Raw genomic sequence first — 15,437 nt, forward strand, 5'->3', positions numbered from 1 at the left:
AATAGGTTGTCTGGCCTCTCTGCCTAAAAATCCGGCATGCAAAAGTACTAAAAGGCATACTCGGACAACATCGATGTCATCCATCCGAGTAAAACCATCTTTCTTATTCAATAATCTCGTCAAGTCGTCGACTTGTAAATTCGGCTTCTCCATTGACAACTCAGGAAAAACCCGGGATAACCATGATGGGCGGGTAATATGACTAGTGTATCGACCTACATCATCGTGTCCGAAGCGTAGACCAGTGATTAAGCAAAACTCCTCCCGCCCAAAACACGTATACGCCGGTGGAAAATGAAACCATATCTCTTCATTACCACGTTTTATACTCTCGGGTAGATCGCTAGTCATGGTCTGAAGCCACAAATAGGTCAACATAGCATCTCCACCCGGATGTTATACTTTCAGCCATGGCCCGAAGCAAGTATCCTCAAACAATTTTCTTTGTACAGGTGAAAGCTTCGACGCAATTGTAGCGACTAGGCTTATTTTATTCCTTAAGGTCAATTGAGCTGAAAAAAAGTTCTACAAAAACAATAAACATACCAAGTTAGATTAAAAACTACACTGTGAAGATATACCAAAAACATTAATAAACATAAAGAGTAGTAGTAGTTTATTCTTCAAACTTAAATTTGCAACACTGTGAATTTCGTATTTGTCTTTGTTTTTTGGTTGAAGTAATGCAATTCATTCAAGTTTCAATTTGCAGAAGAATAATAGTTTCTGAAACTTAAAATCGCAACACGAAAATGAAAATCGCAACACGAAAATGACTATCGCAACGCTAATTTGACTATCGCAACGAGATAATCACAACGCGAAATGAAAATCACAACACGAAAATGACTATCGCAACGCGAATTTGACTATCGTTGCGATTTTCATTTCGCGTTGCGATTTTCAGTTTCAAATAGTCATTGTCTAAAATTGAAACTTGAATGAATTGCATTACTTCAACCAAAAGACAAAACAAAGACAAATACTAACTTTACAGGGTTAAAGACTAAACAGTTTAGTAGTATTGTAAACAATCGAATGAATTTAATAAGCAATCTAAGTGAAATGGTTAATCTATTATTGAAATTACCAGTAAACTTATCATCAATTTCAATATGAAAAACCTAATAATAATGCAAAAATTTCAAAATAAAAATAATAAAAAAAACTAACCCTCGGTGGTTGATTTGGTTGATTTTCCATTTCTGATCGTGAATTATTGTGAGGGTGGCTCTGAGAGATGGAGATAGATGGATTTCGCCGGAGATAGGATGGATTTCGTCGGAGATGGGGATGGATGTCGTCGTAGAGAGTGAGGATGGAGATGAGACTGAGTTGTGATTTAGGGTTTTAGGTTAAGAGTTGCGATTACAGGATGTATTAATATTCGTGTTTGGAATTTGAAAATAAAATACGCGTTGCGATACTAATGGCGCTTTGAAAATCACATTACGATTTTGTATTATTGCAACGCGATAGTCAGAATCGCGTTGCGATAGTCAGAATCGCGTTGCAATTTACATATTCGCATTGCGATTTTCTAAAATCGCAACGCGAATTTGGAAAATCGCGTTGCGAATCTGGAAACTGATTTGCGATACAGGAGATCGCGTTGCGATTTAGAGATCGCATTGCGATTTTCTTGGTCATTTTGGCAAATCGAAAAAAAGTTGGTCAAAATCGTATATTATAAGGAATTTTCGGTCATTGAGGTTATTTTCTCTTAATATTAAGTGACTCAATAATAATTTGGTACCTGAATTTGTCACTTTTTTACGAATGTGATATCTATGTATTGTTTTGAACCAATTTGGTACTTATATCTTGTTTTGAACCATATACATGAATATAACACTATTAATAATAAGTGGCTTAATATATCAAACATATAGTATTTAATAAATATATGTATCACATTGGTTAAAAAGAAAAGACATGTACTATATTTATAAAATTAAAAAATTTATATATTAAATATATAAAGTTTGATAAATATATGCATCAAATTGGTTAAAAAGAAAACACACTATATTTATAAAAGTGATAAATTTATATATCATATATATAATATTTGATAAATATAAATAACAAATTAAATTAAAAAATATAAATATTACATTTATAAAAATTAATAAATTCAAATATCAAATGATGTATTAAACCTTGGATCTCTTCTCTTGTACTAAAACAAAATCAACTATTAAGATTTGATATAGGAAAATTAAGGGTAAATACATGTTTAGTATCTCAGCTTTCCCTTTTTCTTGATCACTCAATTATTATTTTCGAAATCACACCTAACGTTTAGTTTTGATTTCATTTTGGTCATTTGCCATTAAAAAATTAACGGTGATAATGACGTGTCACCATAAGGTAATGCCACATCATCATTGAAAAAAAATCATGTTAGCAGTTCTATTAATTTTTTAATGGAGGGTGACTAAAGTGAAACAAAAACTAAACTTAGGTATAATTTTTTTAAAAATATAGTTAGGTGACCAAAACAGAAGAAAGTGATAGTTAAGGTACTAAACTTGTAGTTTACCCAAAAATCAACTAAGAAATGTTATAGAAAAAGGATATTTTGGTAATTGGAGGTGGAATTTCTTGTCCGGGAGGAGAAGTAAAACAGTAGCAGAATGGTTGAATTGTGAAAATCTCGAGAGACACTCCACTAGGGGTGTAAACGAGCCGAGTCAAGCTCGAGTATTGCTGAGCTCGACTCGACTCGAAAACTTTGAAATTGAGCTCGACTCGACTCGAAAACTCTGAAATTGAGCTCGACTCGACTCAAAAACTCGCGAGCTTAAAATTTTCAAGCTCGACTCGAACTCAAAATCCTGAACTGAAGCTCGTGAGCAGCTCGAAAAGGCTCGAAATGAAAAAAAATCTTAAACTTAACTTAATTGAAGCTTCAAACTCAAACATGAACCTTAAATACATGAAATCTTACTGTATTTTTTTAAAAAAAAATTAATACATAAATATTAATATTATGAATAATTTTTTTTAAAAAAATAAAATCTTAATATATTATATTTTTGAGCAGTTCACGAGCTTTTCGAGTCGAATATCGAGTAGCTCGTTTCGGCTCGTTAAGAACTCGAGTGGAGCTCGAACTCTAGTCAAGTCCATTCGATCCGAGTATTTATCGAGCCTTGATCGAGTCGATCTCGAGTAGCTCGCGATCTGTCTCGTCTCGTCTCATTTACAACCCTATACACTTCCAAATAGTCCACCAAAATTAAACACACCTCAAATCTGATTTTCCTGTTATCCCTCAGTCTTCGATTATGGCTTTTCGAGGGAATAAGGTCATCAACAATCTTAAGGGTGAGTTTGGACGGGGGAAAATAAGATTACCGAGGGAGAAATTTTTTTATAGAATGTGATACTCATGTTTGGATTGCAAAGATTCTCAACAAGAGGTAATAAGTCATTCTCAATAGTGGCATTTTTGGAGCTTAATACCGGGAATGTCATTTCCCCTAATTCCTTAGGTATTAATATTTTTTCATGACTTTGGACTAAAATGCCCTTAAAACATTTTTTTTTCAAAAATATCATTCTCCTAACCGTTGAATAAAAATATTCTACGAAGGGTAAATTGCAAATTTATCCTTAAACTATTTTAGATTTACAAAAAAAATTCACAATTAGACTTTTATATGACGTTCATGGAATAAAATAAAATTAAACTCTTTCATTAAACTAATTTATTTTTAAATTTTGTAAAAATAATTATATAATTTTATGAATTTAAAATTTTTAAAGAAAATATATAAATTAAAAATAATAAAATTATATATTTTCTATGATATTTTATACAAATATTTTCTTATGAATATTTAGAATTCAACTTGTTTAAAAAATAAATATATAACAATGACAATTTGGTAAAATATACATTCCAGTAATCTATTATTCTTTTAACCAAACATTATAATCTTATATTATTGCTAAATAAACCAAACACAACAATGCAACATTCTTAATAGAGAAAATAACTTTAGTGAAACTTTTTTTGGATTTGCAAAAATGACCAACAAATTCGCCACGCGAACTCCAATTTCGTAACTCAGTTTCCAAATTCGCAACGCGAATATGTGAATCGCAACACATAAGTCAAATTTGCAACGCGATTTCCAAATTTGCAATGCGATTTCCAAATTTGCATTGCGATTTCCAAATTCGCAACGTGATTTACAAATTCGCAACACTGAATTTCAAATTCGCAACTCGATTTCTAAATTCGCAACTCGATTTTCGAATTCGCAACACGAATTTTAATTTCGCAACAGGTTTTATTTTTGCAAAACAAATGTTTTGGGTATATAACTACGCAACAACAACAACTCATAACCTAAATCCCTAAATCGCAAATCATTCCATCTCCATCTATCACTCTCTCCGGCGACATCTGTTCCTATATCCAATGACATCCTTCCCCATCTCTAATTTTTTTTACATAATTTTATTTCTATATAATTTTTCAATGATTTCTCTCCCAAATTATCAACTATCAACTATCAACTTAGTAAAGGTATGTTATTCTCTAAGTTAGTGATGATATGTAGTTTATAGCTCGTTTGTTTAGTAAATTAATTTACAATTTGTAGAATGAAATCATCTAATGTTGATCATGTTTGGATAGATTTGTGTTTTGGAGGGTCATGGGAGAATGTTCATGGTGTTTTACGATATATGTCTTTATCCATGAATCTTCAACTAAAATTGTCATTAAAAAAGTTAACTTATGAAACTCTAATGTTATGTGTTGCAAAGAAATTGAATTTAGAGTCTCTAAGTGGATTTAGGCTATCTTATCAGAGAAAAGGTAAAGTTTATTTGTTAACCGACAATGAAGATGTTGAACGATTCATTGCTTACATTAGTGTTTCGCAAGAAGATGATGTTACATTGTATGTTGTTGAACCTAGAAGTAGTGAATTTGGGTCAGTAGCAGGTAGTAATCAACTAAGTTCTTCAACTCCAGTTTATGGTGCTCACAATGTACAACGTTATTATCAACCTCAAAATTTAATGGTTCTACCACAATTTCATCACCAAGAAAATTTTGTTTCACCACATTTCCAATACCAAACACAATCTCAAACCCCACAACCTTTTCCTAATCCAAATCTCAATCAACTTTCAGCACCAAATTTCGGTTTTCGTATTGACCAGTTAGACGATTATGAGCCAACAGAAAAAATTGTGAGTACTAGTCAATATTCAAAATTTGATCTTGGTCAATACCCAGACTTTGATCTTGGTCAATACTCGGATTTTGATGATGTTTCAGAAGAAGAAACATACCATGTGTGTAATGATTTTGATATTGGTCAATACCCGAATTTTGATGATGAAACAGCCACTGCCGAGGAAAATGTTGTTGATGATAATGAGGAGGAAGTTACGACTTTGAATGGAAATGTTGAACATCCATTCTATAATTCATATAACCATGAAGAAGAAAAAGAAGAAGAAGAAGTCCTCGAAGAAAAGAAAAAGAAGAAAATGCCACGGGAGTATAAATGAAATATACCAGAATTACTTCAGATACCGGAAGAAGAGTTGGTAAAAATAGCAGTTGATTGTTACATAAAAGTTATTTGTATCAAGAAAGATGATTGTTTTGGTACAAAGGAAGACTTGAAGATAGCTTTGTATACGAAATGTGTGGAAGATGGCTATCAATTAAAAGTTAACAAATCAAGCAAAGATCGTTTCGAAACAAGGTGTATGATTGACAAAAACTGTATGTGGCGTATGATTGCAAAGAGGATAAAAGATTGTGAAATGTTTCAAGTTAGGACTTTTATTGATAAACATACATGTTCAAGAACCCAAGTTTTTCCTCACCATAGACATGCAAACAAAAAGATGTTGGGTGGTTTTCTGGCTGAGTTAATATTTTTGAATGGCAGGGTATATCGGGGACATGAAATTATGACTGACATGAATGCTCGGTTTAATATTAGTATCTCATATTCTCAAGCTTGGAGAGCCAAATGTTATGCCTTGGAATTGTTGAGAGGGTCGTCAGAAGCATCGTTTGCCCAACTGTCGGCTTATTGTCACAATTTAAAGCTAAAAAATCCTGGGTCGGTAACTCATATCAAAACAGATAGAGATGGACGCTTTGAGTTGCTGTTTATCGCCATTGGTGCTGCGGTTAGTAAATTAATATAATTTTGTTGACTCATTTTTGTTAGTACATGCATTTCACATTTAAATGATTATATTTCTTGTGTATATTATTTTGTAGATTCGTTCGTTTATTACTTGCATGCGCCCAATTATTATAGTTGACAGAGCACATTTGAAAGGTTGATACCTTGGAGTAAACCTATTAGAAGTAGTCATGGATGCTAACAATGAGATACTGCCAATAGCTTACGGGGTTGGTAAATCTGAAACCTCTATTTTATGCACATGGTTTATGGGGCATCTTAGGGATTGTATAGGTCCTATTAGCAATCTGACAATCATATCCGATAGGGCAAACTCAATTGACAACGCTGTTAGAAGGTGTTTCCCATATGCTTTTCATGGACTTTGTGGTGTTCATTTGTACATAAATCTAAAATCAAGGTCTGCTGGTATAAAAAATCACAAATGGACATACTGGAAGGTTGTAAAAACTTATCGGGAAGTGGATTTTAATAAGCATATAAATTGTTTAAGACGTGTTTTGCCTCAATGTGCTCAAACACTAAAAGATGTCGGGTTTGAAAGATGGTCAAGAGTACATCAACTTGGAGCAAGATATGGTTTCATGATGTCTAATAGTGCAGAATCAATCAACGCTCTAAGTCGTCATTCCCGAAAATTACCCATTACTATGTTAATGGAGTTTTTTCGAGCCTCTATTCAACAGTGGTACTACAAGAAAAAAAACATACAGGTATTATTTCTTTAAATTCGTAACTTATCATATTTAATATATTTTTTACTAAGTATTATTTATTTAAATTTACAGGAACATTGGAACGTCGTGTTACACTATGGACTGAAAAAAAGATAACGAAACGTGTTGTGAAGTCAACGTCATAGAGAGTTAAACCATGTTCAATCACTTTGTTTGAAGTATTGGATAATAACTTAAATGGGCTTATCGATCTAAATGCAAAGACGTGTAGTTGTATGAAATGACAAACATTTGGTTATCCGTGTGGCCATGTTATTAAAGTTGCTATTCATCTAAACCAAGATGATTCAATCGCATACGCTATGTATTGCTACACTACAGAAGTATATCGACAGACTTATGTCGAGATTGTCTACCCTATTCCACATCATTCTGAGTGTGACATACCATATGACTTACAAATAGTTTTGCCACCAGTCATGGACAGCAGGCTACCTAGCCGACCAAAAAATCACGATCGTATACCGTCTAAGGGTGAAGAGAAAAGGATATCAACATGTAGTTGGTGAAAGGAAAATAGTCATACAAGGTTGACCTGTGGATCACCAGTGCCATCATAATCATCTTTTCCTCTACCAAAATATGGATCCTCATCAAAATACAAACCTCATATGGTGCCAAGCAAAAGGAAATCAAAATCGCAATTAAAATCAAAATCTCAATCACAACCGACTTCACCTTTTGGGACTTATTAACTTAGGTGATTTTTAAATGCAAACATTGTATTATGTGTATTTTATGTGTGAATGCATACATTTTCAGCTAGAAATGTATTAGTAACTTGAGTTTGAACATTGCTATGATCTGGTCAGTTGTTATCACTTATCAGATTGTTGTCTTTTATCTTTTTCAGTTGTATTTTATGTAGTCAAATATGCAATGTGAAAATCAAATTCGTAACGCAAAAATCGTAATGCGAATTTGACTTTCGCGTTGCAAATTTGACTTTCGCAACAATCACAACGCAATTTTTACTTTCTCGTTGCGAATTTGACTATCGCAACAATCGAAACGAGAAAATCGCAATGCGAATTTCAATTTTGTGTTACGAAAGTGTACCTTCAACAGGTCTTTTTTACCTTCAACATAATGCAGATTGAAAATTAAACAACAAATCAATTAAACATTGTTGTGGGTACATTATTTGAACATTGTTATGTGTATATTATTTGGAAAATAATGTTCCGGACTTCGTTAGAAATAACCCTTTTTCATCGGATTAATTTCGTTGATGTGGGTACATTATTTGAACATTGTTATGTCTAAATTTATTGTGTATGTATGTTTTGGTTTGATTATATTGTATGTATATTTTCATTCAGATGGGATGGGCTGTGCATAACAAAACAATCTATCTCTTCCATGTGAGTACTTTATTCCCACCATGTGACAAGTGTGACAACCCCATCAACTCACAACTCAGCTTTGAACTCAATCAATATTGTCTTTTAACTTGATGGTTCATAAAGCATGTTACTTGAACAGTATGAATCAATTATGCAATTTCCATGTTCAATTTAACATTGCATTTCAAATTCATTTCATATGTAATTGTAGTTTGAATTTAAATTTCAATTTGAGTTTGAATTTCAATATAAATTTCAGCTCCACTATAAGGCCGATCTTTTGTTCCATCCAAACAACAACTTACTCAATAGAATAACTTAGCCAATATGCATGTTATCATTGATTATTCCTAATTTCCATTGTTTTTTCCAACTTTAAACGCGAGGGAAATCCCGACTATCGTAATTTTTGGTTAACAAGCAGGAAGATTGGATATCCGAAGAATGTCTTTCGGATACTATCCATTTCAGTCAGCTCACTGAGGTAGGTTAACCCTAAATTAAAACTATCTTAGCCAAACATACTTGATGTAGAAGCAGCTGCAGATTTAAAATCTCAATGGTGATGCATTTGGTTCTCAAACAGCTAAAGCGTCAGAAACGTTTCGGACATATGATATGGGTGGTATACGGGAAATGCAACAAATGGCAACTAAAAATCTCGAGAATATTTTGATGCATTTTGTTGCATTACCCTTGTACCACCCAACTCATAAGTCTGAAATGCTTCTGATGCTTTAAATTTTGAGAACCAAATGGATTACCTTCGAGATTTTAAATATGCAGTTGCTTCTACATCAACTATGTTTCTCTCAGACTGTTTCAGTTAAAGGTTAACGGTTATCCAGGTAGCTTTCCATAGATATGAACCCCACGGTGAACCCCACGGAAATAGGTTCCATGCATTTAGGTTCTCTACCAATAATATTAGGTCCTCAGAAATAGGTTGTCTGGCCTCTTTGCCTAAAAAGACGGCATGCAAAAGTAATAAATAGCATACTCAGACAACATCGAGGTCATCCGTCCAAGTAAAACCATCTTTAACAAATAATCTCTTCAAGTCATCGACGTGTAAACTCGGCTTGGCCTTTGCCAGCTCAGGAAAAACCCGAGATAACCATGATGGGCGGGTGATATGACTAGTGTACCGACCTACATCATCGTGTCTGAAGCGTAGATCAGTGATTAAGCAAAACTCCTCCCGCCCAAAACAAGTATACGTCAGAGGAAAATGAAACCATATCTCTTCATCACCACGTTGTATCCTCTCGGGTAGATCGTTAGTCATGGTCTGAAGAAACAAATGGGGCAACATAGCATCTCCAGCCGAATGTTGTACTTTCAGTCATGGCCCGAAGCAAGTATCCTCAAACAATTTTTTTTGTACAGGTGTAAGCGTCGACGCAATTGTAGTGGCTAGGCTTAATTTATTCCTTAAGGTCAATGAAGCCGAAAAAAATTTCTACAAAAACAATAAACATACAAAGTTAGATATACCAAAAACTACAAATTATACACTATAAATAGACATGATATTAAACAGTGAAAACAAAGCCAAATATGTTTCAAACTTGCACGGTATTCACCCAAGTCATTATTCTATCATAGTTCACAAAATGCATCAGATAACATTCCAGAAGTAAGCACTTATATAAACATTTAAAAGGACAACATATAGGTTTAGTGCAGGTTCAAGGACAACATAAAGAGTAGTAGTTTATTCTTGAAACTTAAATTTGCAACACTGTGAAGTTAGTATTTGTCTTTGTTTTTTGGTTGGAGTAATGCAATTCATTCAAGTTTCAATTTGCAGAAGAAGAATAGTTTCTGAAACTTAAAATTGCAATGCGAAAATGAAAATCGCAACGCGAAACTAAAATCGCGTTGTTGTTTTCATTTTCGTGTTGCGAATTTAAGTTTCAAATAGTTTTCTGCAAATTGAAACTTGAATGAATTGCATTACTTCAACCAAAAGACAAAACAAAGACAAATACTAACTTCACAGGGTTAAAGACTAAACAATTTAGCAGTATTGACAGCAACCGAATGAATTTACTAAGCAATCTAAGTGAAATGGTTAATCTATTACTGAAATTACCAGTAAATTTATCATTAATTTAAATATGAAAAATCTAATAATAATAAAAAAAAATCAAAATAAAAATAATTAAAAAAACTAACCCTCGGTGATTGATTTTCCATTTCTGACCGTGAATGGTTGTGAGGGTGGCTCTGAGAGATGGAGATAGACGGATTTCGCAGGAGATGAGGACAGATTTTGTCGGAGATGGGGACGGATGTCGCCGTAGAGAGTGAGAGATGGAGATGGGACTGAGTTATGATTTAGGGTTTTAGGCTATGATTTGCGATTATACTGTTTACATTTGTGTTGCGAAACTAATATTGTGTTTCGAATTCGAAAATAAAATTCGCGTTGCGAAAATAAAAGCGCTTTGCGAATTTGACTTTTGCGTTGCGAATTACAGATTCGCGTTGCGATTTACATATTCGCGTTGCGAATTTGGAAACTGAGTTGCGGAATTGGAGTCGAATTTGTTGGTCATTTTCGCAAATCCAAAAAAAAATGGTTAAAATCGTATATATAAGGCATTTTCGGTCACTGAAGTTATTTTCTCTTCTTAATAACGTGTTAAGTAATGTTACATTCAAGTAATTATATTTCCAGAGGTAATGCTACATTCCATGAACCAAACGCTAATGATAATCTTATTCCTCCTCCTTCCCCCCACTTTCTCATCAGAAAAACCAACAATATTCATTTACTTATCTTTTACTCGTCTGTCTTCACAAAAATGACAATAATTAGGATGGTATTGGCATGCATTTCCTAATTTCATGTTCATTTGTGTTCGTATCGGGTTATTTTGGAATTTTTTTAATTGTTTTTGTGATTTGCCCTCTAATTAGCGGTTAGAAAATGCTTGATATATGTAATTTATGTATTTTGTTTCAGTAGCAGCTATTGTTTGTTTCTATACTTTCCTTCATTTGGTCTGAGAAAATGAACCTAGTAAAGAAGCAAGGCTATTGCTAAAATTTAGGAAAACAAAGAAGTCTCTGTTTCGCTTCCTAGATTTTCTGCATCGATTGCACTGTGTTAGAGCTGTATCAAGCTTTATTTACTCTTGTTTCTCGAATGCATTACTTTACTATGCTCTTTCCTCCGTTGAGTTTCCTGTTCTAGTTTTCTGCTTTATGAAAAGCCATTTTGAAGTTCTTTTGTTATGATGGTGGCAGATGTGGTGACTGAATTTGTTGAGGGTCTTGTGGAAACATATCCAGGACTCCAGTACTTAGATGGTTTCCCGGAGGTGATTTTGTTTTCTGCTTTGCTTATGTTAAGTTGGTGAATTAGACTTTATAAACACCAATTTCTGACTTGTTCGTTTGCAGGTGAAAGTTGTAATTCGTGCTGATGCTTCAGGCACAACATACGACAAAGTTGCGGTCATATCAGGTTCGGACCCTGCAAATCTGCTAACACTTGATATCTGTCTTCGTGTGCTCAAATTAGAAATTGAAATTCTATACATTGTTATCTTGACACTCGCTTTAGCTACAACGATTTCTAGAAAGCTTTTAAAGCTTCAGTCACCTTTTGGCTTTTGTGTTTCTACTGACTTTTACGACCAAATAGTTTAATATGCCCTTTGTTAGGCAATTTTGGGGGTCAAAGTTTATGTTTCCCTTAGCATGTATGCTCAAAATGTTACTCTCCGATCTTAACAAAATATATTAGTTACTACCTTGACAGTCCAGGACCCACTATGGACTAGCTTCTATCATTTGGCATAAACTTTGGGAGCATGCATTAGTCTTTTTTTACTGGTCTCTACACTTCTTGAAATTTGTTTCTCCCATGTAGCCACTGATGTTTTACATTTATGGTTTTGTTTATGCTCATCGATCTTTATTTCTGAACATGTTACATCTTGTTTACTTGTAGGTTGTAGTTTTTTATTTTTAATAAAAAAGGAGGCCTCGTTAAAAAACTCCTTCATAACCGTCAAGTTACAAGAGTGGCTCAACGGACATCAGAAGGAGGAAAAAAGTGCCTCAAAATTTTATTGCATTGATACCAAGTACAAGAAGAGTACAATACCACTAAACACAACATGACTACCACCTCAACAATGAACAACATTAAACTACATAAACACAACAATGACCAAATCCAACTCAAGAAAACTATATCCTAAAAACAATCAATCAAACGCAAGCATAACACAATTGACAAATATAACCAGAACTTCCCCAAAATACAACAAACTTAATGCAACAAATATATCACAACCTGAACAAAATTATACTTGCCAGTTAGGTTAGGACGATATTTTAGCAGTACTGCTATCAATAGAAGAGTATGAAATGACATCATATTTAAGCACTCATGTACTAAAAAATAATGTAAAGTTTAATCACCGTTTTTTGTGTTCTGTTGATGAATACAAATTGGTCAAAGGTGCCTTTTTGTTCCCATTGTTCCAGAATAACAAAAAGTAATATGGGTTACATAAATTGTCTAAGAAACTCATGTAGCTGACGTTAGGCATTTTTCACTTGAAAAATAAAATAATTTCACGAATAGCATCAGATGTTTTGTTGTCCAAAGAAGATATATATATATATATATATATATATATATATATATATAGAAAATAACACAAATGTACATTGATAGATGAAATTCAATTCCTTGGAACTAGATCCTTAAATTACATCCTTTTCGGTAATGTGAATAGCGGGCAGGGGTTGTTAATATTGTTAAATGAATTTTTGGGCACATGACATTGTTCATACCTTGTTGGGTTTGAGGAAAAGACAGTTTCTTGTTGTGCTTGACCGGCATCTTCATTCATGTTTGTTCTTGGTAGTCATTAAGTCGGCCACTTCAGCTTAGTGAACATGGCCGAATTCTTGAAACTGCTATCGAAGCAGCAGTAAATGCAGTAATCGATACGAGGGACAGTTTGAATGACTGGGATGGCAAAGTTGGTGACGGTGACTGTGGGTCAACAGTAAGTTGTGTACTCAAACTGTGTTAATTATCATTTATGCCTTTTGATTCACAATTTATTGTCTGATATTCATGATTAACTTGCTTCTGCAGATGTATAGAGGTGCAACAGCAATCCTTGATGATATGAAAAAATAGCATGCACTTTGTCCATTATTTTTATTATTTTCTTTTGTAATTTAGTTGGGGGAATTCTTCTATCATAGTAGCTTTGGCAATCCCTGGCCAGATTACTAAGATATATTTACTTATGCAAGCTGTTTCCCACCATTGTAATTGGTTTTATGTTTGCCGTATATCTGTAGCTTTTTGATGAAGTGTCGTTGGTTTTGACGAGTCATTATCTTTAGACACGGAAGGGGTATATTTGTCTTATTCGTAATGCTTTCCTGTAGTACCGTCTATAATGTATTATTTTAGGACTCCTCTTTCAATGTGGGGCTTGCCAAGGCCCACTTATAGATATTTTTCTTGGTCATAGATATACTTGATTTCATTTTATTATACACTTTGTATTAGTGTCATTGCAATTGCAAGAAGAATCCCATTGATGCTTCAGAGACTTGAATGCCCATAACTCTCCTAAGAATATTTCTGATAGGAGATATTTTAATGTATAAAACAGTTCTAGTCAAACAGGTCACTGGTGTTTGGAGCATGATGTTATAGCTCCGTTTGTTAGCTCCAGTGTAACTTGTTTTTCCTCCATTATCATTTCTGCAGTGATTTGCTAGTGTAATGTATTGATTGATGGCTGTCATTTTTGGTTATGTGGTTTTAAATTTTTTACAACAATCCTTTTTTACCTCGGTGATTAATATTATATAATATCTATTTTTGTTGTATATTTGAATCTTACTTGACGAATCATCTTCATCTGTCCCAGTTATCCTCTGAATGATGCTGCAGAAACAGTGAATGAAATTGGATCGTCTGTTATAAGAGCTATGGGAGGAACAAGTGGAGTCTTGTAATTTACTTGCCTGTTCTCTGCTTGATTTTTACTTACAGATAACTATAAATATAGAACACTTGGCATTTCTCTCTGAACAGATAATATATTTTGTAAGGCAGCATGTGCAAAGTTGAAAGCTAACTCAGATTCAGCTGTCACAGCAAAGCAATGTGAGATGATGCTCAGGCACCTTGTCTTACTGACATTTTATTTCAGGGGCTGAAGCACTTGAAGCTGCGATCGCTGCAGTCAGTAAATATGGTGGGACTAGAGCTGGTTATCGTACATTATTAGATGCCCTTATTCCTGCATCAGCAGTTCTTAAGGAGGTTGTATAGATCAATTTCCGTTTGCTCCTTTTCGTTGATCCAGTCCTAAGATTTCATGGTAATAGTTTTGTTTTGCAAGCAGAGATTATCAGCCGGTGATGATTCTTCTACTGCATTTGTTCTTTCATCCGAAGCAGCATTGGCGGGAGCTGAATCAACTAAAGACATGCAGGCACAGGTTCTGTATCATCTTTCCTTCACATAGTTTAGTATTTAGGATTTTGATTTGATTGCATCGGGCTGTTTCTTTTGGTCGGCTGTTGTTGGCTAGAAAACTTGATTAAAAGCAGGAAGCTGTTGTTGGGATGTTGCAGGCAGGCCGGTCAAGCTACGTGTCGGCGGCTATACTTGCGACAGTTCCAGATCCGGGGGCGATGGCGGCAGCTGCTTTGGCCGTGAAGGCTAAATACGAAGCTTCTTGAACTCCCATCTTTCAACATTCATTCTACCTTTGTTGAGTTTTGTTTACTAATTGGCTTTCCGCTTATGCTTTTTCCCTTTTATTTTTTGGATGCATCAAACCGAGAGAGGCAGTTTTATACACATACATTACACACAATATGTCATTGAATTTTAAAACCAAATCCCAAATATATGTTGGTAAATATACTGTTGCAAAACAAACATATTAGCAATGGGAATAAAATTAAAAGGAAATAAATTAATTGAGCAATTTTCTTCGTATACCGTAATAAAGAATATTAAACATATGAGAATTGGATTTTTTAAAAAGAAATTGGTGAAAAGTGGGAGAAGATTGCGATAGCAGAGAAGTAACTGCAACAATAGAAACAAAGTTGAAACTCTATTGACACTTCTCGTTACACTCAAATGG

At 34.0% G+C, this 15,437-nt stretch overlaps 1 pseudogene; it reads left to right on the top strand.

Annotated features, from left to right (window-relative positions):
* The first annotated feature begins 3,232 nt into the window (after positions 1-3,232).
* Positions 3,233-15,188, top strand: LOC120163187 (annotated as a pseudogene).
* Positions 15,189-15,437: the final 249 nt, after the last annotated feature.

Source organism: Hibiscus syriacus, unplaced genomic scaffold (assembly GCF_006381635.1).
Source record: "Hibiscus syriacus cultivar Baekdansim isolate YM2019G1 unplaced genomic scaffold, ASM638163v2 tig00111427_pilon, whole genome shotgun sequence".
Taxonomy (NCBI): domain Eukaryota; kingdom Viridiplantae; phylum Streptophyta; class Magnoliopsida; order Malvales; family Malvaceae; genus Hibiscus; species Hibiscus syriacus.